Source organism: Ischnura elegans, chromosome 9 (assembly GCF_921293095.1).
Source record: "Ischnura elegans chromosome 9, ioIscEleg1.1, whole genome shotgun sequence".
Classification (NCBI taxonomy): Eukaryota; Metazoa; Arthropoda; class Insecta; order Odonata; family Coenagrionidae; genus Ischnura; species Ischnura elegans.
This window is the reverse complement of record NC_060254.1, coordinates 79,601,003-79,626,671: the sequence shown is the minus strand read 5'-3', so window position 1 is coordinate 79,626,671 and position 25,669 is coordinate 79,601,003. Positions and strand designations below refer to the sequence as shown.

General features: G+C 38.3%; 1 protein-coding gene across 1 annotated transcript in view; it reads right to left on the bottom strand.

Annotated features, from left to right (window-relative positions):
- LOC124165291 overlaps positions 1 to 25,669 on the bottom strand; it is a 687,405-nt gene that overhangs the window by 195,254 nt on the left and 466,482 nt on the right. The window contains exon 5 of the mRNA XM_046542634.1: positions 10,303 to 10,431. The gene's annotated coding sequence lies outside the window, so the exon portion shown is untranslated. The remainder of the gene's footprint in view (positions 1 to 10,302; positions 10,432 to 25,669) is intronic.

Below are 25,669 nucleotides of genomic sequence, written 5' to 3'. Positions count from 1 at the left end.
AAATGGGAGAAAATAATATTAAAAATAATAATAATGAAAATAACAATAATTAACAATTGTAATAAAAATAAAAAAAAGAAACTATAATAATTGATGTTCCCTTCTGGTAGTATTCAAAATCCCATGAACTAATTCGATTTTCATTTTCATTTTCACGCAAGCAACACAAAATAAGTCAAAAGTGCACATGCGCAAGTCATCTTTTATCCTTCTGCTGTCTGACTGGTTGAGGTGAGATTGCTCACCGGTATACAATTTTAATGTTCGCGCCTTCGTCGATGTCATTAAGTGAAGATTTACCGGAGAAAAATTTGGCTGAAGAAGCTCTTTCAAAAGGAATCAATTTTCCAATTTTAGTACATATTTTTCGAACAGAAGACATCACCATAGAAGTAGAGGCTGCAATAAGTGTAAATAGAATGGATCGCAGCATTTCCCGAAAGAAACATCTCTAAATAATTTATTTCAAAATTACATTATCATGTTTAAATATTCATGGTGTCCAAACTTAAGCCTTTTGCAAAATTTGCTGGCATCTCAAGTATAACGAAATTACATCGGAGAATATTATTTACCAGTAGATGTGGTTTTGAATATACTTATTTAGTTGTGGAGCATCGCATATAATTGAAATTTCACAAAATTTCCTACCTTTCGGTAGACTAAAGGTTTAGGCGAGTAAGCATTTTCATTCATGTATTTTAAATCTCATGCAATATGGCAATAACCTACTTGTGGAAAAAGGTAATAAATAAATAAAAATAATTCCATAGCGAGGAGAAAATTTCTATATATTTCTCCTTGCCTGGCAAAATCTGCATGCCAACCAAATGGCAACATAAAAGAAAAAATGCATAACATAATTTCAATTAGGAAAACAGCGTGGGGAAAATAAGAATAAAAAATTGAGAGCGAAAGTGAAATGAAAATGCATCATTGCCTTTCGGTAAAATTATTTTAGGCACTTTGTTCATCAAGCTTATTGCCCACTGCAGGACAAATTATCGACGAGTATTGTTTCATGTTCATGAAAGCTCGGTCGACAGACGTCACCCGCAGTTGCTACCGAAAAAGACTGAGGCAATCATCATTGCTGCAAAAGGGTATACAAAAATAATTGAAAAGTAAATAACGCAAAAATGATAAAATCGTATAAATTATAAAATATCGTACAAATAAATTGACAGGTAAGGAAAGAAAGTGTAACATAACATAAACAAGCCACCATGTTGTTTGTATGTAATTTCAAACTAACAATGGTAGTGAGGGACGGGGAGATTGTTGTGAAGGGAAAAAGGGCAGTCGTGTATGGAGAGAAGGAGGAGGCAGACGTGTTAAAAAGAAAGATCGAGAGAAAGACTAAAGTAGCGGTGTATTGAGAGAGCAGAGGAAGAGATACGGCAGAATTCAAGATCGGCAGGGAGAAGAAGAGAACGCAGAGAAAAGGAGGCGCCTACGAGAGGAGAAGAGAACGGGAGGAAAGGGATACGAAGAACTCAAGATCCACAATGGCGCAGTACATGGCGGTGGTTCAGTGAGTGGTAGTACAAAATATAAATGGGATTGTGATAATCATGGTTGCTTTTTGATGTTGTTTTTTTGCTCCAAAGTTTTAAAATATAGAGCTGGTTTTTGAATTGTACTAAAATTATTTGTTTGGTTAGTAGTGGATGTTCTTAAAACGTTACAAAAGGGATAGGAACATATGATGGAAAAAGGAAGAGGACAACGGTGCTGTGGTAGATGGAAAAAAGCCAGAAATCAGAGGGTAAAAATGCGTATTACATTCATACGAAATTGTACTCGAATGGAGATAACAAATGCTTGCTAGCACTCAAGAGACACGATCCATGCTGAAAAACGAAAAAAAACACCTCCGTTTTTGCCACAGTCATTCCTGTTACCTAAGATCCAAAGGTTTGCAATAAAAGGTTCAAGTTATTTCTCCACTAGTAAATAGGTATGTTATCTTGAAAAGAATTATATACGCAAAAACAATTTTCTAATCTAAGCCCTTGATAAGAGACAGCGAAAACTAATTTCCGTTTCTTGCCTGAATTTTAAAATATGTCATGCAAAACATGCGTGGTTAAGGGGTTAAATGCCATAAAAGAGATGCCTAATCAGTTAATGGTAGAGTCCTTATCTAGAGAGTGTGAAAAGTCTGGAATTGCTGGTGTCCATTTACGTTTAGCTCCGCGGATAAAAAACTTATAGAGCAGAAAATTTATAAAAGGAAGCTAACAAAATAAGATTTTATCCCTCTATTATCAGCCTTGGTTTGAGAAAATAAGCATAATAATTATTTAACTGTAAAATTGTTCATTTTTCACAATTCGCAATTTTGCAATATTTATTTTATTCTTTAAGTACCTAGACCAATTCGCTATGAGATAATCTATCTAAGCTATAAGAGGGTATTGATGTTTTTGGAGAAGTTAACTTTCAGACAATTGGGATTGAATACAAGATTGAAGAAGAAGAACCAATTTGCTTATAGTCATGGGAGCGCCTCAAGAGAAGTGATTGCTATTGAATTTTAATTTAAGAGGGAATTTCCTGTTTCATGCGCTATGTTCATAAAACGGTTCGCCAAGGGCGCACACGACCTAGAACGGGGATATTGGTATAATAGCTATTCAATCTTCTTCCTTGATAATGAGAATATGAGTGCTTGCCGTTCATAATCGAAATCACGTTTTCATACCCAATGCAATGAGGGTTAAGTTTCTAATATTACCAGACATGAACACTGCTGATAAGTCTAATTAGGTATATATCCTCTTAATATCATCTGGGTACATTTATAAAAGCTAAGACTGCTAGGTTAAAATATAATATTAGGGCATATTACATGGAAAAGCCAATGGCACCATAGTTTAAAATAAAATTTTATTTAAAATTTAAAATTCAATTTTCCAGGTTTTGCTGTCTCTTTGCGTGTTCATTTTTAACTCAGCTAAAGACATGGTTAGTTCAAATTACCAGAAAAATATTAAGAAAAGGTTCTTTTATGGTGGACATAATATTTTATTTGTTTTTTGTGCAAAAACTAATCTATAAAAATCGTGCTCGTTCAACACATGTAGCGTCGTAAATATACTATCAGCTTTTTTATACGTATTAAAAAAATTCCATCGATTAAATTGATACGTAAGGAATACATCGTCTCAGAAAAGAATTTTATTCATTTGTGTTTGTGTGCAAAAACTAATCTACAAAGGTTGTGTTCCTTCAGCATATATAAAGTCGTAAATATTATCAGCTTTTTTTACTTAACCTAAATCTTTAAAATATAAATATGCATTCGTTTTAATTTATACTTGGGGATGAATCAACTCAGATTACAATTTTATAGATTTGTGTTTTTGTGCAAACACTAATCTACAAAGGTGGTGTTCCTTCAACACATATAAAGTCGTAAATATTATTAACTTCTTTTACTAAACCCTTCTTGTTCGTAATACCAATTTCCAATCACTTAAATTGATATTTGGGGGACATATCAATTCAGAACAAATGTTTTCTTGATTTGTGTTTCTGTGCAAAAACTTATCTACAATGGTCGCGTTCGTTCAATACGTATAGCGTCGTACATACTATCAGATTATTAAATTTCTTTTACCAATCCTAAACCTTCGAAATATAAAATCAAATCTTTTAAATGGATGCTTGGGATGCATCAACTCATAAAACAATTTTAGCGATTTGTACTTTTTTTGCAAAAACTAATCTACAAAGGTAGTCATCCTTCAACACATATATCATCGTAGTTGTTACTAACTTTTTACTAAGCCTAAAAGTTCGTATTACCAATTGCCAATCAATTTTATAGATCTTAAATAAAATATTAAAATTTTAAATTCAATTTTCCAGGTTTTGCTGTCTCTTTGGGTGTTCATCTTCAACTCAGCTAAGGGCATGGTTGGTTCAAATGACCAGAAAAATATTAAGAAAAGGTTCTATTATGGTGGACAGAATATTTTATTTGTTTTTGTGCAAAAACTAATCTACAAAGGTGATGTTCCTTCAACACATATAAAGTCGTAAATATTGTCAACTTCTTTTACTAAACCCTTATCGTTATATATCTTATCGTTAAAATAATAATTATTATGTCGTTATCGTTAAAATAATAATTATGATATTAAAAAATATCTTATCGTTAAAATTGATACTTGGGGCCCATATCTATTCAAATCTCCATAATTTTACAAGAGACATCCGCCCTGTAATCACGATTATAGTTAATTAAAAACTCGCTCAACCTTTGACCGCTCGTCGACATCCATAAGCAGTTTTCCTCCACGCCGCCGTAAACATATCCAAAATCCGAAATCCTCGCATATATCAGGGGCAGCAATTTGCGCTGAGACGCACGAACACAAAGCAGTTGACCCTCAAGAGTTGGCGGCACGAGAGCTCAACTAATGACAGCGAAAGGGTACTCACGGTTCCTCGACTCGTAGAGAGAGAGAGAGAGAGGGAGACCTTTTCCGCCGCTCCATTCAAAATTTCCGGCCGACTCCTAGCTACGCTTTGCAGAATAATTTCCGACCGAAGTCACGTGACCAAACGACCCGGGCGGAAAGTCATCTCTCTCCCCTCAGAATTCATTCCGCTGCCTCTTTGTAGCGGTCCTTTTCAGAGTTTAGAGCTCCTAATTACCTAGGTCAACTGGCATCTTTCTCCGTATTTACTCGGAGTTTCTCCACAATTTGTCATTGCTTAGGACATCCACTTGTTAGAGGAAATATTCCTCTTTTCACTCTCTTCAAGACATCCAGAATATTTTTCTTCCAAACCAAAATCAGTCTCTTATAGTTGAACCACTGGAACTGGCCCTCCCTACCTCTTGGGTCCTTTTCCTCGGAGAAATGCTAAATATTTTCAGAACTCTGGTAATAATCTCTGGAATTTCCGGTGGTTATCTGTATAAATGTCTCCACTCTGTCTATAATCATAGAAAATTTATTCAATTATTACCTCAGTAAGTACTTACGCAAATAAATTAAATTTATTTTAATGGTATGATATTACAAATTACGTGGGAAATTTTTGTCTGATATTTCTCTTGCTCCTGATTATGACTGTGTGTTCTCATCGGTGTAATTTTACTCCGGTGTAAAAATATTTTTGCTTCTTATTGCCCAGAGAGTGGTACCAGTTTTTTATTTAATTTATGTTGCTTGTGCAGAAATTGCTTCATGTATTAGTATTTGCTCACTTGGATAAATCAAGGCCATAAATAAAATTTATTCATTATTCATTCGTTCCCGCAGAAAAAAACTGCAGTAATATGACTGTTCGAAAAGAGTACTTTGAGATGCAGCGAAAACAGGATAAAGCATGACGGAAATATCATCAGACCTTAGAGAAGAGCCAAAAAGGAAATGAAGTGGATTGTTTTTGCAAATAGATGCGGTAGTGTGCTTGTAATGGGCGCAAATCATGTATTACGTTGTCATCTAAATCCATATTAATTGCTAGCGAACTTAAAACGGAATGAATTAGTATCTTCTGAAAGATTTGTAAAAATAGGTCAGCATTACTTTTGACACAGATCTCACACATTCTATGAGCCTAACTTCTTCGTTTAACTCGTACATTTTCGCACCCCCACTTAAAATGAAGAGAGCTGCTTTAGACCGAATGAAATCAACGATGTGAGATGTTGTGGAACACAATGATGTGAAATGAAACATGCAATGGATGTGGTATAAGTCCACATACAAGTTGACTCGTACAACTATTGTCTGTGTACCGTAGGGTGGCGCACGGGCCCGCCGGGGACTCGGGTAGCTGGCGGGCTCGTGCGACATCCTACGGTATACAGACTATAGTTGCGACGCATTTATGCATCATCTTCATCTTCGTGCACCAAACGCATTCCCTGATATTATCCATTTTGTCTTTAATCTCCCCCTTCCCGCCCTTCCAACTGTTTATGCTTACACATGGTATAAAAATTGCCGCCACCCGTAACCATTAAGACTAACCGAAGTATGCGCACGAATGCAGCGAAATCAATATTACGAGTCAGCATGGAAGTACACATATACTAAATCCTTTGCATGCTTCATTTTACGCTTTAAACCATTTTAAAGCAAGAGTTAGACGAGTTTCATGTTAATCAGTGAGGGGAATATGCTCAGTGGAAGCCAAATCACATTGTAAACGATTCAACGAGGAACTTTTAATAGTGAATTAAGCATTCGCTCCGATGAATCTCGTTTGATGAAGTTTCATATTGTACCTGGTTGAGTTAAAATGAACGCTTACTACGCGGAGTTGGGAATAATCCACTAAGAACGCAATGGAAAGGTTGGTGGATAGACGGAAAAGATAACGAGATCGCAATCAATCATTATCTTCAACGAAACGCGAATACATTCAACAGAAAAAGGATCAGAATCATCCCTATTTAGCCCTGTGCATTAGGCCGGCCCTTATTTTTCAGAATTGCGAAAAGTTATGTTTTCCTGGTCTCAAAATGATCCAAATGAGGTCCATATTCACGTGTTAAAATTTGGTTACTTTAAAATAACGGCAACCCGTGCCCCAAGGGCCCTAAGTACTAAGGACCCTCAAATGAGTTTTTTGGGGTTTAAAAGTTCTATTCCTATGTAAAACGTAAAAGTAAAGTCCTTCAGGACCAATTTTCTGTTTGTTTTGATCTATCTCTAAGCGTTTAGGAGATATCGTCCGTCGTAATGTAATCCCCCCAGGGCGCCTCCCCGCACCGCGGCACCGCTGAGGTACGGCCCGCACCACTTACTATAAACTTCCCCTCAACCCCCTCCCCTCCCTCGGCAAGGACTTGGGTCACACTGTTAATATCTAGCCTCTGAAGAAATTTGCTTACCTTAGAAAGAATTTAATTGCAATAACAATACTCCCAATCCAGGAGATCAATTTATTTTCACTCTGTCCATGAATTTCGGTACATTAACCAAAATAAAATACATTTTCATTGTATTTCTTGTTCTTCTGACACTGTTAGGAGGGGAGAACCACACCTTTTACTTTCTTCTTGAATATATTGAAATCTATTCCACCACTAACTGCATTTCGTTTTCCTCTCTTTATTTGCGTAAGAACTTATTTCTTCAGCCCAAGTATATTTATCCGAGAGATTAACTGCACTTTCCCCGTCGTGCGTCAAAAATTCAATGGTAGCGCTCCTTGCAATTTCAAACAAGTCATCAAGTTTCCTTACGAAAGATTCTCTTCTCTTCATCTCTACTGTAGTTCGCGGTCTCTTTATGTCGTTGCACGTTCATCCATTCTTTGCGTAATTTTTCTAACTTTAAATCGCCTTATTTACCGTAATAACAGGAATTCTAGTTTTGTACCATGGATGAGACGCATTTCTCACGGTTTTTCTCGCACTAAGTCTTACAAATTTCGAACCCAATAGGTGACAGAGAAAACACACAGTACTTCTCTCACTGTAGGTAAATTTGAGCCGAGTATTTCTTCACTTTCTTTTCCTACCAGTTCAATGCCTGGATTTAGTCTTGATTACACTCTTTCCTTGTTGGTCTATTCTTAAAATGAACATCACGTTCATGATAAAGTATTTATTTCAGCACTTTTCTCCTTACATCCTAAAACACTTAGCACCTTCTATCCCTTGCACACTATACACAAGAACTATCTCTCTACAGTGATCTGCATCCGTGAACTGACTATCTCGTTTCGTCTTCCTTGGATATTTCTATCTACTGTTGGAGCCCTGGAAGCCCTGCTCATTCCCTTCATTCCTTTATAATTCATAGACACAATTGTATCACATGCTTATAATATTTTGTACATAACAGAGCACTTTGTAACAAAGCCTGCTGGAATGGCTCGCGGCCGTATGGCGGCAAAAAATCAAGGTTTAAGGGGTCGGTACCTAGTACATAGGACGGCGTTGAAGGGTTAAAATTGACATTATAGGCTTTAACAACATTAATCATGACACCAGAGGAACAACCTATTAAATACTGCACCACTAGCATGTAAATCTTGTCATCAGGAGCAAAGCCTTTTCCAAGGGAGGGGAGGGGGTTGAGGAGAAGTCTGTAGTAAGTGGTGCGGGCCGTACCTCAGCGGTGCCGCGGTGCGGGGAGGCGCCCTGGGGGGATTACATTACGACGGACGATATCTCCTAAACGCTTAGAGATAGATCAAAACAAACAGAAAATTGGCCCTAAAGGGCTTTACTTTTACGTTTTACATAGGAATAGAACTTATAAACCCCAAAAAACTCATTTGAGGGTCCTTAGTACTTAGGGCCCTTGGGGCACGGGTTGCCGTTATTTTAAAGTAACCAAATTTTAACACGTGAATATGGACCTCATTTGGATCATTTTGAGACCAGGAAAACATAACTTTTCGCAATTCTGAAAAATAAGGGCCGGCCTACTGTGCATGGATCCCATCGGTATCACTAGGAGCGGAGACCTTGTAGTTATCGCGTGACATTCTGCATATCCTGCCAATTTCCCTAATGCCAGTCCCAAACGCGCGATTCCCAGCTTTAATCCTTTCCTCAGAGCTCCCTTTGAGCCCTCCCTGATCATCCCTTCAATAAATTCCCAAATTAGCTTCATTTGAGAACTCATCCCGGAGAAATTGGACTCCGATTTTTCCAAATTTCCCCTCCTATCCCAGCGCAACTTCCTCTGAATTCAAACCTAAAAGCCTTCTCAAGCATTGAATCACCTTGATCAAAATAATCCTATTAAATATATGGAAGCTCATAAAAACCAATTTCCACGTAATTATCCGAGATTTAGAGGCTAAGATATTTTTTTTTCAACCGGAGGAATTCGGATTTTCCGTACTTTTATTTCAAGCTGAATCTCTTTCAATGGTCATTTTGAGGACGGTATTTAGTTCCCCCATAAATTACGTCTAACAGGCCTCAATTTTATTAGTTTTGATCTTTGATGTTAGCCTCCAGTTGTGCAAACTATTTGAGTGGTTGTTTAATTTAATCATGATTCCAATGAAAAATTCTAATTTAAATTAACGACTTGGCACTCGACGAATTATAAAAATCGGCTTATCAGACTGGAAAGGAGATATAAATTCCGTTTCTTGACTCCTTAAAGGTGCGTTTACTCTATGTAACATGTTATATAAACATGCTACATGTAACGAGTTACTTGTAAAATTTGTTTTATATAACATTTTTTTCATAACAAGAGTTCAGCGGAGCCAAAAATGCACAAGTAACATGTTACAGATTCCGTCCTAGCTAACCCCTCAACTCGCTATCCCCACTGTGCGCCTCACCTCTTTTCTGTAACGTGTTACACATTTTCCCACTTCGTGAGGGAAACCAAAAAACTTGTTATATAACACGAACTTTGGTTTTGCAACACAATGGTTTTCATGTAACTTGTTACACGGATTTGTAACTTTTTCGTAAAACATCTTATACATCACTTGTTTATGTAACATGTTTCATAGTGTAAACGCACCTTAACTCCAACTTCGTTGTCCTCAAAACCATCAGCATCTTTGTTGCTCAACTTTTCCCCATAACTTTATCCTTTTAGTTCAATATTCCTACCGCAGACATGGAAATTCATTGTGAAAAAATCGTGATGGAAAAAACATGGACCATTGGAACTGGTAACCAGGCAAAACTTGAAGCCTTCACGACCTGGTGTTAGCTACGGAAATATGAAGAAAAATTAGCTCAAGCTATTTGGCTTAAATTATGCCGTGACAAAGAAAATAAAATATGTTCCGTAAACAGAATATGTTTTAGTTGTCGTAACTGCCACAGGAGGGCGTAGTTTTATTCCGATATTCAATTTTTTGTGTTTGTGCGTGCGACCAGTCGTCGTCAATCTCGGGGTCAGCTGTGAGAGTCAGTGTGTGGAACTATTAGTGAGAATGTGTGGTGCCTCAGCTGCCCCAGCCCCTCCCCCGCCCCCAAGTGTCGGCGGAACTGCAGACAAGGAGGCTGACTGACTGAAGAATGACTGATAAGTGAAATTTCCCCCATTACTATACTGATAAGTGAAATTCCCACCATTATTATTCACTGTTTTCATGATATTGTTAAAGTTATGAATATATATTTTTTGAATGTTTAAAAATGCGTTGCATTTCTCTGGTCCTTCTGGTTATAGCTGTATGAACTTCGTTCATTTTTTAACCCGCGACATATTTTTGAAAGAGGAAGGAAATTGGAAAGAGGTTCAGACTTTTCGGTTGAGGAGTAAATCTTGGCCCTTGGTCTTGCAGCACCGCTGCTCGGTTGATTTTTTATATCTCTTTTTAGTGGCAATCACTCACCCGTGTGTTCCTCGGCAGCTCTCCTCCTCCGCTTCCCACTTCTCAACTGCCTCTCCTCCCTCAACCCCTCCTCACTCCTTCCCCCCACCTCCAGTCCCTCCGACGGGGGTCCATTGGACGAGAGCACACCTGCAAACGACAACGGAGAACATTGTAGCGAGCCATAAACTCAACGGACACACGCGTGCAATTGGACCGAATAACACGATTCTCTCGTGAAGAAAAAGAAGCAACAAAAAAAAGAACGCCTGAAAGCAATCACTCAAGAAGGGCGCCACCAATTTGTAACCCATCATTCGCATCTACATTTACGAGGTACCGTGCAAACCACCACCATGGTGTGTGACAGGGAGTGTTTCTACACCAGGAATGCAGCACAGCAGTCATTATTGATTAAAACCCCTGTAGCCTTGAAATGTCTACTATAGTCTGTATACCGCAAGTTGGCGCACGGGCCCGCGAAGTACCTGAGCCGCGAGCAAAGGAGGGGAGGAAAGGACCGACAAATAAAACTGCATGGGACCGACACAGGTAGCTGGCGGGTCCGTTCGCCCGTCCCTTTCCTCCTCCCGACAAAGGCAACAAGCACCTCTAATAGAATCATTAACTTTTTTTACTTTCTCATAATATCTCAATCTAAATAGCATATTTGTAAAGTACTAAAAAAGCTAGGAAGAATGATATAAAAAAACGAAGTGTTCCGATCAGAAATACCGAAAAGGTCGAAAGTTAAAACAAAACATACAGTAAAACGACTAAAAAATAACTAGATGAGTATATTAGAGGTGCTGGTTGCCTTCGTCGGGGGGAGGAAGGGGGCGGGCGAATGGACCCGCCAGCTACCTGTGTCGGTCCCATACAGTTTTTTTGTTGGTCCTTTCCTCCCCTCCTTTGCTCGCGGCTCTGGTACTTCGCGGACTCGTGCGCCAACTTACGGTATACACATTATAGTTACATATAACGTGTTTTACGAAAAAGTTACAAATCTGTGTAACATATTACATGTAACATTGTGTTATAAAACAAAAATTCGCGTTATACAACACAATGTTACATGTAATGTTACACGGTTTTGTAACTGTTTCGTAAAAAATGTTATATGTAACTTGTTTCATATAACATGTTACACAGTGTAACGCTTTGTTTGATGGAGTCTTTATCACGATACCCCGCTACCTTTTAGCGATACAATCTCCTATGCATTAATAGCTCAACCGAAACTGATGAGAGTCTTCCATTAATCGTTAATATTTACATCTACTACAGGTACCGTTCAAGCCACCACCGCAGTGTGGCCACACCAGGCATGCAACACTAATCTTATGTTAGCCTTAAATAGAGACAAGCCAAACACTAAGACAACGACATGCAGTATCGTAATGCAGCGATTGAATTATCTTTCTGACCACTACTTACTGTTTATTATGCTTGTTTCTTTTTATTTTTCGTCTTAATATCTGACGCACAGAAATTATGAACTTCCGTGTTATTTTCTTTTCCATCTAAATCAACAACGACTTCATTACTCTTTCAACCTTCATGGCAACTTTGATACTCGAAGTTATTGAGGGTTATCTGTATCATTTAGAACATACGGCAGCAGTCAAACTAGGGGAGTGCTAGGAGAGATAGAATGCAAGCGCGCAACAGTCCTAGATAAGAAAACTTTTATGCGGGTTAAAATGATGAAAATTTACGGCTAAATATGAACTGATTTTGATTCGTTGGTAGATGATTTTCATATTTAAAAAATGCATTCAAAGAAAAACAATGTTGATCAGCAACTGTAAAAAAATATGTATTTCACTACAAAAGTAGACTTATTCGACGACTATTTGAGGTCTAAATGCGAAGGGGAGCAAAGCAATTTCGGTGCGGGAAAACATTTTCATTCAAACAGAAACGTCTGAGAAAAATGCTCTCTAATTCAGGGTAATTGCTAAGTTCACCACGGCCGGTGGAATACGAAGAAGAAATGGCACTTCAGCTACAAACGAAGTTATTTTATGTTCGGTTGAACGCGCAAAACTTTATTGCTCTCGGCTGGAATGAAGTAACGATAATTATCGTACTCTTGAACGTCTAAAAGCAGGAGTTTCCTATTACAGTTCTGAGAGAGGAAGAGTATAATTTTTCTACTAGCGAGCATAATTTGCACTCTAATTCAGAAGACTGCTTCCGTCTCAGCAATTATTTCAAGCTTATCATAGATACTATTTCTGCACTCCCTAATTAATTTTGTCCTTGCACAATAAATACAGAGATTTCCTTTCGTTATCATCAATCCGTTTGAGACTATAACGTCTTCGAAGCTCAAAGCTCGGAAAATGTTTCACAAAATAATAGGTGTCTGTACATTATCCGCTGGACGTCAATTTGGGAAAAAATGGCTTCACTTGTTGGTGGTTTTATAGTTTGACGAGAATAACAACAATTAAGGGCCGTAAAAGAATTCGAAGAATATAAAAAATGAAGAGGATGAAATGGATCGACCAAGGAAGTAATGAAGAAGCCATAAGAAGAATATGGCAAAAGAAAACCCTCATGAAAACCTTGATAAGAATTAGGAACAACCTTATAGGCCACATTTTGAGACATAAGGGCCTGACGAAGACAATCGTTGAGGGGCCAGTATATGGCAAGATCGGAAAAGGAAGACCTCGAACAAAATATATGGAACAGGCAAAGAAAGATGTGAAAGAGAAGAAATACGTAGGTGTGAAAAGATTAGCTGATAGGAGAATTGAATATAGAGCTGGGCCAAGCCAATCTTGGGATTGTAGACCAGTGATGATGAACATGAAAATAATTCGAATACCATATGAAGAGAGGAAGTCCATTTTCCTGCCATTGTATTCTACAAGACACGTTAATCTGATTTTGAATAAAAAATTGCGTAAAAACAGTGAAAATTATAAAACAATGATAAACTTTAGTTGAGCATGTTCCTCACAAAAGACACCTGGCGATCGTGTTTCAACACTCTTATTTTTAGCGCTTGAATAAAATTAATGGTTTATGAAGTATGGCGGAATGCGATGGCAGAAGCAATTTTTTATCTAACCATAGTGTGAAGCTCTGTACATGTGTTGCTTTCAGTAGCATATTGGAATATTAGTAAAGAAAATTCATCTCCACCACCTATTATTTTAATAACTCGTTAAATTTACAACAAGTGGTCTTATTGAACATGAATGCTATCTCATTTCATAGCGAAATCAAATTTTACATGTACTGCAGTAATTTCAGTATGCAGGAACTAGCCACGGTGATAACTCTACGGAGTCACCCGCAATGCACAAACTGTGCGAACAATCCACAGAGAAAAAAAATCATTCGCCTTCACCGGGATTCGAACCCGGATTTCCCGATTTCCGGCCGAGTACTTCAGTCAGTTCGGCTACCGAGGAGTCATTCTACTCCGTGGACAGCGCCACAGCCGGTGAGCAAAGCCCGAACTTCAACGACATATATGCGGTCGCTCTCGACTAATTTAATCCACCGGAAATCCGAGGACCCGGGTTCGAGTCCCGGTCAAGGCGAATGATTTTTTGTCTGCAGATTTTTCGCACAATTTATGCATTGGGGGTAACTCCGTAAAGCTATTACCGTGGCTAGTCCCAGGTATCCTATAATTACTGTAAAATTTGCTTTCGCGTTGACACGAAATGGTACTCAAGTTCTGTAAGACCACTTGTTGTAAATTTAACTAGTTATTATAAAAATAGGTGGTTGAGATGCATTTTGTTTACTGTTACTCTAATATGCTACTGAAAACAACACATGTACAGGGCTTCACACTATGGTCAGACAAAAAATTACTTCAGCCATCGCATTCCGCAATACTTTATAATCCATTTCTTTATTTTTTTCAAAATCAGATTATCGTGTCTCGTAGAAAACAATGGCATGTCCCCATTGATTTTTTCTCTGTGGATTTTTCGCACACATTTTACAGTAATTAGAGAATAATGAATTGAAATGCAAACACAAGTTATTGTCTATTGAAGTATCTAGCCAACTCAAAGATTCGATTCACTTTTTAGAAAATATGGCATTGAAATATTTCCACTGAATTCATTTCCAAAAGACGAGTTTCGTTGTTAAAACATTTTCATGAAAATATTAATAACTTTTACAACGTCGTGCCACATATCATACAAGATATTCCACTTGCTTAATTTAGTTGACTAGCGGTGTCAACCTTCCTGTTCCACAGCCAGGTTGACTTTGCTGCGCTACCGGTCGTTGTCTTGTCGCTTATTGTTGTGGCGCTGTTCCCTGTCACAGTGCTTCACCTGTTGCTGGTTGCTAGGGTTTAGCAAGGGAGAACTATTGCAGTGGGGAGATAGGAATTAATTGTGGCTTGCCACTGTTTGTCTTCCGTATAGGGGGCAGGCTGTTTTCGGTCCGTTTTTGTATGTTTTTTGCCCGCGACTTTACGCAATGCCCAACTACATCACTGGGACCATGTTAAAAATGTGCGCGCAGAGATTCTATACCTGTAGCACGTGGTAAGACTCAGATAAACCATAAAGTGTGACTGAAAAAATATTGACAAGCTAAAAATTTAATATATAGAAAAGAATGTATATAATAATGAATGAATGAAATGTATGATGTAATTAATGTAATATATGTAGAAAAGCGCACTACGCGATAATGTATTTATATAACCGATTGAAAAGAGCGGACAAAATTGACCATGAAAAATACAGAAACAAATACAAAAGAGACACAATAACTGACAGACGTTTCAACGACCCGCTGACTCGCTATCTTCGGTGCCGAAGGTGAACTCATAGTCACTTATTTCACTTGGGCTCACCGTGCCCCGAAACGCTATCGTGTGAGTGTGTATCTTTCCTTTCATCCTAGTGCCCTCGTCCATTTCTTCTGGTGGCGAGTGGTGAGCTGCCCCAGTGAAATCTATTGGTTACTCTAGTGGGCCAAAACTAAGGTAGTTTTCTTTATATAAATCCCCGCCGAAATCATGGTGAATCTAAGCTTCCTTGTAGCGCAACTGGTTAGAGCACCCGGCCGGCAACCGGGAGGTTCTGGGTTATAATCCCAGTCAAATAGCATTTTTACCCTCTGATTTCTGGCTTTATATATATCGCCAACTATTAACAATCGTTTTGCTTCTTTTATTTTACTGATTGTGTAAAATACAGATTTAGACGAGTTTATTTAGTTATTCTCTGTAATCATATTTTACTGATTTTATGGCAACAAGCTACACATTTCACAGCATTTTATCGTTGCCAAGTAATGCTTTCAACGAGAAGCATTATAATCATGAGAGCCAAATTTCCCCACAAGACTGGGATTACGTTGCGGATATATTCTCAGTGGAGCGGGTTAAGTACACATTCAAAGCCTTCCTCCAATAAATTTAAACTTCTTGACTTCGTGGAAACTTCGTCACCCGCAGGCTACAACGCCTACGCTGAGATTATCTTCATCCCCCTTCTGTTTCTGGATTGATCCTCTCTTTAGTGATCCGCTCGCCTACACCTTGAGACGCATTAAGCTCGATCACCCTCCTGAATAACTAATCAGTTAAAGGTAGAAACTCTAAGCTAAGAGAAAGTCTTTCTTTTTTTTTTAAAAAAAGGAACAGAGATATAACTCACCAAATGATACAGAAATCTCTCTAATCACATCCACAGAACATTCTTAGATAAGGGCAAAATATATTGCCAAAAACGTGATCACGGTATCATTAAACTCTCTTATATGACGCAAAAGTTGATGGTAGGGAGATGCGCGGGGAATTTTTAATGCAGCTACAACCATTACCAAATTTCGACCCTCAAAAGCTCTGAGCCGAGACACGATAATCTGATTTCGACTGAAAAAATGAGTTTCTTTATGCTGTAAAATTGTGCAATTGGAATGAGCTTCAGTCGAATATGTTCCTTACAAAATATACCCGGCGGTAGTATTTTATTCCTCGTATGCTTAACGCTAGAATAAAATATATAAATGGACGTCAGTCTTATCGAAATGGAGCGACAGTAATTTCACGAAAACATTGAAATGGTAAACATTGCGTGTATATAAGCAATGCATTCTTTGGCAAGATTGTGTCAACGTATTCGGCGCAATGTTCGTACGTAAATGTATAGAATAAATACAAATAAAAAGGAAGTGCTCTAAGGAAATAACGACAGGTAGGTGTTTCTTTCCACAGTGGTGCGGTAATAGGAAAGGTGAGAGCTTATGTTCGTGAACCAAGTTAACAGTTCACGGAGGCACGACCCTTTTTAAATCGCTGACATCGTTGGCATCATCCTTTAGCCAATCAGAACGCACGGCCGCTAACAGCGATTGTAACGCCGCGCTTGGCTTTTAATTGTATGACAGTTGAGAATACGGAAAATGACGGAATGAGCGATGGAAAAAGGGACGGCGGGAATGACCGTGTGATTCAGAAAATGATGTTCCAAGCGATCACTCTTTCGGTCCCTGAAAACCTATCGCTGGAGCTATCATTCCGAGGGACGGAAAAATAATAGTTTGATTCGGACTTTAGATGCCATCAAAGGAACCTAAAATATATATGCATATACTGAGTATGCCATTGAGACAGGGTTGGCTATATATCAGAAAAAATATCGGTAAGTCCTTAACAGCATAGCTCCAGCACAGCAAAGCTTAATTTGTGCTCAATGTATCTAGAATCAATTTTTTTAAATAAAAAAGAACATTTAATAAGTATTACTATTCGTTTCATGAATACGGAAAGACAATGAAATTTAGAACATATTGAAACAATGTGAACAAAATAGTTTTTAAAAGCAGTTCCTCTAACGATACAATCAATGCTGAGGAAGATAGCGAAAGATGTTAACAAGTCAAAAAAGAAATAATAAAGCAAAAAAGGCGTTCAGAACACAATCCCAAAGTCCCTTAATGCTATTTAACTCTGAATCCTTTTCAAACTTCAAGCCTTTGGTTAAAAAAACAGAAAAATCCGTCTCCTCATTTTCGCTCCAACTGACGGCTGACTAAATTTGCCTCCTACACACTGGATTCAATTTAATCAGCTTGCCTCAAAGCTGTCCAAACGATTCCCTGAGGAACTTTGTTGTAAGTCTCACCTAAGGGTGGAGGTGAACTTTTCCGTCGACTCCATGCCCTGTGGCACATCACACAAGGGAACACCCGTCAGCCTGAGAACCAATTTTCAAACTCGTTATCGGCTATTCCTTTCATCTGAAAGACTTCGACGTCGTCGCAACAAAACTTATCCGCACCCTTGAGGAAAGAATTCCCACCGGCGAATCAACGTCCGAATCCTCTCACAACGAGCAAAGGGTAACTTACCCCCACACAACACACGCGAAAGAGTAAATGTTTTCAGGGGCGGATCCAGGATATTCTTCTGGGAGGCGCAATCAGGGTTCCCACTCTAACTACATTATAAATTCACGGTTTTTTCCAGGTTTTCACGGTCTAAATATCATCAAATTCACGGTTTGTAGATAAGCCATTGTAGGCAGAAATATTGATGACGTAACAATCACCGGCCGCACGTTAACTAAAATGTAACAAACGCGACAGATGCATTGAATGCAAACGCAGCAATGAAAGTGCTCTCTCTTATGACGTCACATGCAGTGGCGCCGACTCCATGGGGCTTGAGGGGGCCCGAGCCCCCTCATAGATTTGTTTGGGGGGGCGGAGCCCCCTCAAAAATTCAAGAAAATAATTAAGTTATATTATGCTTTGTGAAATCACAAAAATATATTGTTAATTTTTATTTCCCATGTTTGAAGATAGCTACCTTTTAAATAAATTCAACAATGTGTGTTGAAACAAATCATTATAAGGTTAAGCAGGTTAACTGAATCAAGTAGTGTGAATGATGGTAGTGTTTCGGTGCTGCGACACACTTTGGATTTAACCTCTTCCCGGGGAAAGACCTCCGATATGGCCCCCCCCAATATTTTTTATAAGTCGGCGCCCCTGGTCACATGTAACTAGCAAAATTCAAGTCCGGCTAAAATGTGTGAGTGGGAAAATGGAGAGAGTAGGGTGGCAGAGAAGTGAAGAAGTGCCTGATTTTTTGCCAGGGCTAATGTCTTCCAATCGCAGGCTTAAGGTCAATGTGCTGTCATTACGCACGGACCAGTTAATAACTGCGCTTCGAATACACGTGTGCAGATAAATGCATGGACAGTATCTGCATGTGAGTCGGCCTTGAAACATGATCGAAATATCGATTTTTCTTTTAATCTGTCTATCGTAGCTCTACAATCAAGTTTGAGATATTTCTAAGGTTTTATGACGAAATTCACGGCTAATTCATGGTTTTAAGGTTTTCACGGTTGGGTGGGAACCCTGACAATGATCTGAGAGGTAAACGATCTTCTCATACTTGAGATTAAAAACAAGACAGAACAATTCCTGTACGAAATATTAACTCTTTATTTTGATATGAAAGTTATAAATATTAAATTCAATGATTGAGACTCTGTAATGCACTAAAAAAAACGAAAGTTATGGTAACACGTATAATGGTAAAACGTATAAAACATTTTGTCTATTTTTCAAGCGTCTGGAGGGGGGGAACGTGCACCCGTGCCCCCCCATATTTCGCCCACGAATGTATTCCTTACATTCTCGGCATTTACAAAAGGTCGATTGTCCACTGAATTGAAATAGGTAACGGTAGCTTGCGTGAATACTAATAATAGGTATAACAAACCTTAATGTTTTAATTTATGAAAAATAACGATCACGAGAATAATGAATTACCCACGCTCCGTCGGTTGAATGTCTTTGTATTTTTCATGAATAATTAAGCATTTCAAAAACATTGCGCTATTATCTGGAAAGTTTCTAAGTACGGTAAATAAACCCAAATTATATGAAAAAGTTTCCTGTGACAACATGTAATTAAATGTAATAACGGGATCTACAAAGGATAGCTTTAACATTGGAGTGAAATCGGTAACTATTACCTGAGTGCATGCTAATAGAAGGTATACATACATCGTAATTTATAACAAACCCTGACGTGATAATTCATGGAAAATTTCGATCATGAGAATTTCGCATTACACCCGCTCCAACCGTTAGATGTCAATGTCTTTTCCATGATGAATTACTCATTCAAAAGCGGACGCTATTATCTAGATAGCTTCCAATTATGCTGAATTAACCCTTATCCACATTCTCCTAAATGTGTCCAAACTATTAAAAAAATGTAACCTCCGAGAAAATACATACGAAGATACGAATAAAAAATTTACATTTTTTAGATACAGGCAAATACGAGCAAGAGCTGACCATTAAAATTTGAAGTTCCTGACAAGTACGAACCCTGTGTATTTACGGTGAAAAGTTTTGAAAGATGCTTCAGTGACTTTAAAAAAAATAACACCGATTGAAAAAGACCGTTCTAAGCGACCATTTGTCCTTTTAATGCACTGAATGATAATCATTTACTTCCCGATCCCGCAGAAGAAATCGTTCTCAGAGAAAATACATCGACGTTGGATGCTGGTTCGTGGTTTTTACTCATGCATTTAACAGTGCTATGAATTATGAGGATGGATTAAATAAACCCATATTTTATTATAATTATCATTATTACTTGAGCCTATTTGAGTTAAACTACCTTACTCATTTTTCCATTTAAATCTTTTGCAGACAAATTGAACGTAATGCGTTAAAAAAACTCGTGAAAGCCTTTTAAATCTCGCTTTACCACGAGCTCTCTTTACCACGAGATGGGGATAAATTATTCAATATCCCTGACACTGATCGCTTTATAAGACGCGCGTCGAAAAGCTCGTTCAATCTTTCGTCGAACTCCGCCCTTGATGGATCGCATGCATCAATCATGCTAAAACAATAGCTACCTACAAGAAAGCGTTGCCAGAAGATTTTCCAAGAGAGACTGGAAGGAAGTTGCCGATGGAACCTCAGAACAGATGAAGGCAATTAGTCAGGTTATTCATTGAAATTAATTTACGTCATTGGCTTTTTAATTTAATAGCTAGATTCGTTCAATTGTATTAGGCTCAACTATGTGGAAGTTAATACTTGAAAATGAAAAGGAGACTTCGTTGATTCTTTGTTCGTTGATAGACATTATCAAGTACCTAGTAAGGTACCTAGTAAGGTCAAGTACCTAGTAAGGTACTTGATAATGACCTCTATGGTTCGAAACATGTCGTGCGGACGAAATAAATCAATGGAAATCAACGAAGTCTCCTTTTCATTTTTATTAGCTAGAAATGACGGTAAATTTTTTCTCATTCCCATTCCCACATCTATCATTTCAGAGTCTATTCCTTGAAATGCAGCGATTGCACTGGTGTCTACGTGGTGCAGACGGGAAGAAGCTTCGAAGTCAAGAAGAAAGAACATTTAAGTGCTAACAAAAATGACAAAGATGATAAAAGTAACTTTGCAAAACACTTAATATGAAACTGCCATGGGAGCGATTTTAAAATTAATATTTTTATATTATGCAACGACCGCCGCGAATTGGACTCTAGAGAGCAGTTGGAAATTTTAAAAATTATTGAACGTCAGGACAATGCTTTGATAGACGAATATCTTTACCCATCTTTACGAATACCTTTTCCCCTATTCTGGCGTCCGTTTTAAAATTCATCTCTTCCTCCGTTAGATAACTAGGTAGTTCAGCATTCTTTCGGGCTGCATCCGCGTCCGTTATCGAAGAACCACAACAGTTTCGCCAGCTCTCCTGCCAGCGTCCGTGGAAAAGGTATATTCGACGCAAATACGAGGACGTTCCCTGATTGGTCGAAAGAAATCCACCGAATTGGCGCCAAAAATTGACTATATAAGAGAGGACTAAAAGCTTCACTTCATCCTTCACCTGAGGACGCTGGCAGGAGAGCTGGCGAAACTGTTGTGGTTCTTCGACAACGGACGCGGATGCAGCCCGAAAGAATGCTGAACTCAAGTAATCACCGCGGAAACCTGCGTACGAACATAACTAGGTAGCAACAATAAGATGAATGCATAATAATTTACACCTGAAGACGATGATAACTCATCGGAACCCCGGTCGCGCTATGAAAAAACTAGTAGTATAAGTAATAGTTAAATATCCAAGAAAACTTATTATGGAATTCCACAGAGTTATTGATGAGTTAGTGAATTTTGCTATTATTGTTATTATTCCCTTAATTCCTCAGAATAAGTGACCGAAACGTCGTGAAATAAAATTCAATGAGCACGTGGGACACAGCCGAAATATATCTTGGAGCTCCATTCATCAACAGCTCACTCGCAATTCTTCGCGACTGCGGGAATTTTTCTTTTAAGTGCAGGTACAAATATGTATAAAAAGGGTGATTTACATTTTCATCTCTAAAAAAGGTTATTAAAATCAAAGAATAAATGCGATATTTACAATTTGACCATTTCTATGAACGCACGTCCTCCTAATCCATAATGGCAATCCATAATGCCAATGCATATGGTGATCAGAGAAAAGTTTAACAAAACTCTTTATGCATTCCCTTTATTGGACCAAAAAGCTCGTTTCAGAAAAATAGGAAAAATGTTTCCATGCATGTGTTTCAATGATGTAATGCAATGGGCAGATTTAATAAAAGGTCGCCATGGTGTTAACTTATTGTTAGATCACGGAAAAGAGATGTTCTGACATAATCGAATAAAAAACGAGGAAGAACGTTGAATATTATTTAGAATTTAAAATCGTATTATGCACATTATTTGGTTGAATGCCTAAACATTACCTAAATCAACGAAAACTTTAACCATGGCATGAGAAACCTGTATCGAATATTAAAATTTAACCTTAGAGAAAGCTGATTTTACCAGAGGTAAAATACTTATACTTTAAGATAAACACTTCAAGACAAATATTGTAAGGATCTACTACATTTAATGAATTTTACGCTGAAAACATTGCGTCCATCTGGTAAAAATGTCACCAAGCGGTTGAGCGGGAGAGATAAACCATTTAGCAAGTAAGAATTTTAAAGCGAGCAAAGGAAGACAACTGCTACCCAATAGTAGTTGCCTAAATTAGCACATGACAAATAACAACAATCAAAGAATTGAAAGCATCTGACGATTTGCCTTTTTGATTTCTCAATTAGTTTTACTGCAGCCAACCTATGGTGATCTTTTATCGAATCTTCCCATTTGAACTACTTGTCATGGTCACATAGTCATGGAAAAAGTGTCAAATCAATGTTCAGCGAGTTCATATGGTGAAAGCGGTACGAAATTGTGAAAATAAATACACATATATATGAATTACTCGACTATATTTAAGACACTCGCTCGGTTTCAACCTTTTTTCTGGAGTACGAAGCATTTCTGTGGCCACATAATTTTTAAATTGAATTAAAAATTTTAAATTAAATTAAAAATTTTAAATTCCAGATAGGAATGCATGGAAGACGAGTAGAAAAGAACTAATGTCACGCTCAAGGACATAAATATATATGTTTTAAAAATTAAATGGGTAATAGAAAATTTTCCACGGCCAATAAAATCAGCTGTAAGTTAATGAGTGAAGGCCGTTTTACACGCGTCATTGCACAATCAGACATGTGTACGAAGGCTCAATCAAAATTGCGTCGTGTAAAGCGGTGAATTGCTAGAACACATGCGAGACGGCTAAATAGCCCCTGCTTTAATACCGAGCTCGCATTTTCGCAAATTCAACAATTTTTTACCGACAGATGTCGCGGTGGTAAATGTTAACTTATATTGATACTTAACTTAAACATGAATATTATACAGAATATTCTTGTGAAATGAGCTAAAATTACCCTAAATTCTTCTTAATAATAAGCACCGGATGTGGAAAAGGCAAGATAAGTTATAATAATGTCTGAGTACCAAATGAAATATTTGGTTTGCTAACTTTGAGTGTTTAGCCGATAGTGCCTAGAATAAGGTCTAAGGAAATATTATAAAAATTACGTTTTTCGCGCATTTATGTATATGTGTTACATTAAGTATTGAACTATAGGAAGGTTTGCGACGCATAAACTTTCTTGTTCTGCCTTACCGTTTTAATGAGTGAATGATTCATTGATTCATCTTGAGTGTAGGTCCCATTACGTTTCCGGAAGATATGAGACTTGCCATGTTACAATATTCTAGAGAATTCCATGAATTTGTAAGACGTGAAAAATTTGTAATTTTCGATTATGATTTCCGTCTTATTCCGATAAGTGCGCGTCGTGGAAACGTATAATTCTAGGTAGTGGCAAAAGCAAGAACCCTACGTGTAGGGTTCTTGGCCAAAAGCAATCTTAACCACGCGTGGGATCTTCGCCTCCCTTTTCACTGTTTTAACCTATCAATTGAGCGCATATTATCGACTGATTAAGTTTCAGAATAATCGCCTTTGTGTCAGTGCATTTACACAAAACAGACCAGTCAACAATGTTTCGCACTGAAATTCGTTTGTACTTTGTTCTAACAATTAACTCGCTACTCGCGCACTCAACAGACGAAATTTCGTGAATGAATGCTTGATTGCGATTACTGTGCAAAGCGTTAACGCATTCGTCGGAGCAATAATTATTACTCGCAATATTGAGAAATTAATGCAGAGCTAACCTCCGCAATGACGTGCCCCGTGTAAAACGGCCTTAACGACGATAGATGGCCCTTGATAAGTTACCCGAAGAGACCTAACCCGACAGGATTTGTTAAATATATTTATGGAATACAACAACGTGTTTTGATTTTCATAATGTCGGTGTGGTTCTCTGAAGGCCGTTTCACACGGTACACGGAATTGCACAATCTGACGTACGTGCGAAGGCGCAATCAAAATTGCGTCGTGTAAAGCGGTGAATTGCTAGAACACATGCGAGAATGCGTGGATGCGAGACGGCAAAATAGCCCCTGTTCTAATTTCGTTCATGCGTTCGCGCAATTCCACGCCATTTTAGAAATTAATGCAGCTCTAACCTGCGCAATTCCGTGCCCCGTGTAAAACGGCCTTGAGACACGTTATCTCCATCGCTTGACAAAGATACGCCTTAAAACTCCTGGAAAACAGTTATCCCCACTCAACTTCGTCACATTTCGTAGCGAATGTTTTCGCAAACTCGAGGATAAAAAAACTAGAACTTTTCGGATCTGCCAAGGGTGACATGAGGGGACCTTGCGGAAGGCGACGTCAATGTTTTCGTCGGGGAACGACCGAAGATGACGGCTGTGACAAGATGGTGGCGGAGAGAGGCAGAAAGTATAGGGGAAGGGATGAATGACCGAAGATGAAGAAATATAAATACTCTCCCTGATAATCGAGATCGTCTTGATGATGGCCATATAAGTTCGAAACCGATTAAGCTTTTAATAAATATTGTGTGGAATACAACAGACTTTACTTTTTATTCTATCATTCAATATATGTTATGTAAAAAACATATTTTTTAGATTTTAAAGAAATTATAACGAATCCTCCCAAGAATACAAATCTTTGACAACAATGTAACAAATTACTCAATACCTAGCTCATACCAGACTAAGCCTAAAGAGAAAACTACGACTCTCTTCCGATCATATTGAGCCAGAATTAAAACCTTTAAAGTATTAACGGTCACGTGATTGGAAATAAATCTGGGCTTAAATAATAAGAAACTGAAACAATTCAAAGCATTATATATTCGTTTTATACAGCTTTCAATGGTCTAATACTTAGTTTCACATTACTACAATACGCTCAGGATATGGGGCAAAGTTACTCCCCCTGGCCAACCCGAGAATTGTTGTTAACGGATGTCAAGGTAATTGGATAAATGCTAAGCGTAAATTCGTAATGGAATTTCATTTTATTTGTCGACGGCGGGTGTCCTAACACCCCTTGCCACACTCCCACAGAGGCGACTCGCGAGGTAGTATGTGGGGCAAAGTAACGAACACGACCGTAGCATTCCTCTGCGTTCCGCGCTTTCCCACCGTGAGCAAACACACTGTCCATGCCCACTTCTGACACCAGCTAGCTCTATTTGGCGTGCCATTGAGACGCATGGCGGATGAATACCATGAGCCGCGGAACAAAAGAAATCGCGTCATCTATAGTCGTCCCGCCCTTGACGCTGCGCGACCTGACTGAATCGGAAATGAATGTCGCCCCGCGCACTTAACAGAGAACTTGCCGAGCGTCGAGACTCGAATGAACACTGCTTCGGGGACAACTGTTTAAATGCGATCTTATCCACACTTCAAACACCATTCTCTCCGACTGCTATCGATCCGGTGCAATGCAAACACGACCGGTCGCGCTGAGTCGCGTCGCCGACTGAAAAACACGGCCAGGTCTCTCTCCGTCGTCTTTGTGAAGGAGTCGGTATTAAATGGAGCGCGAAATTGATAC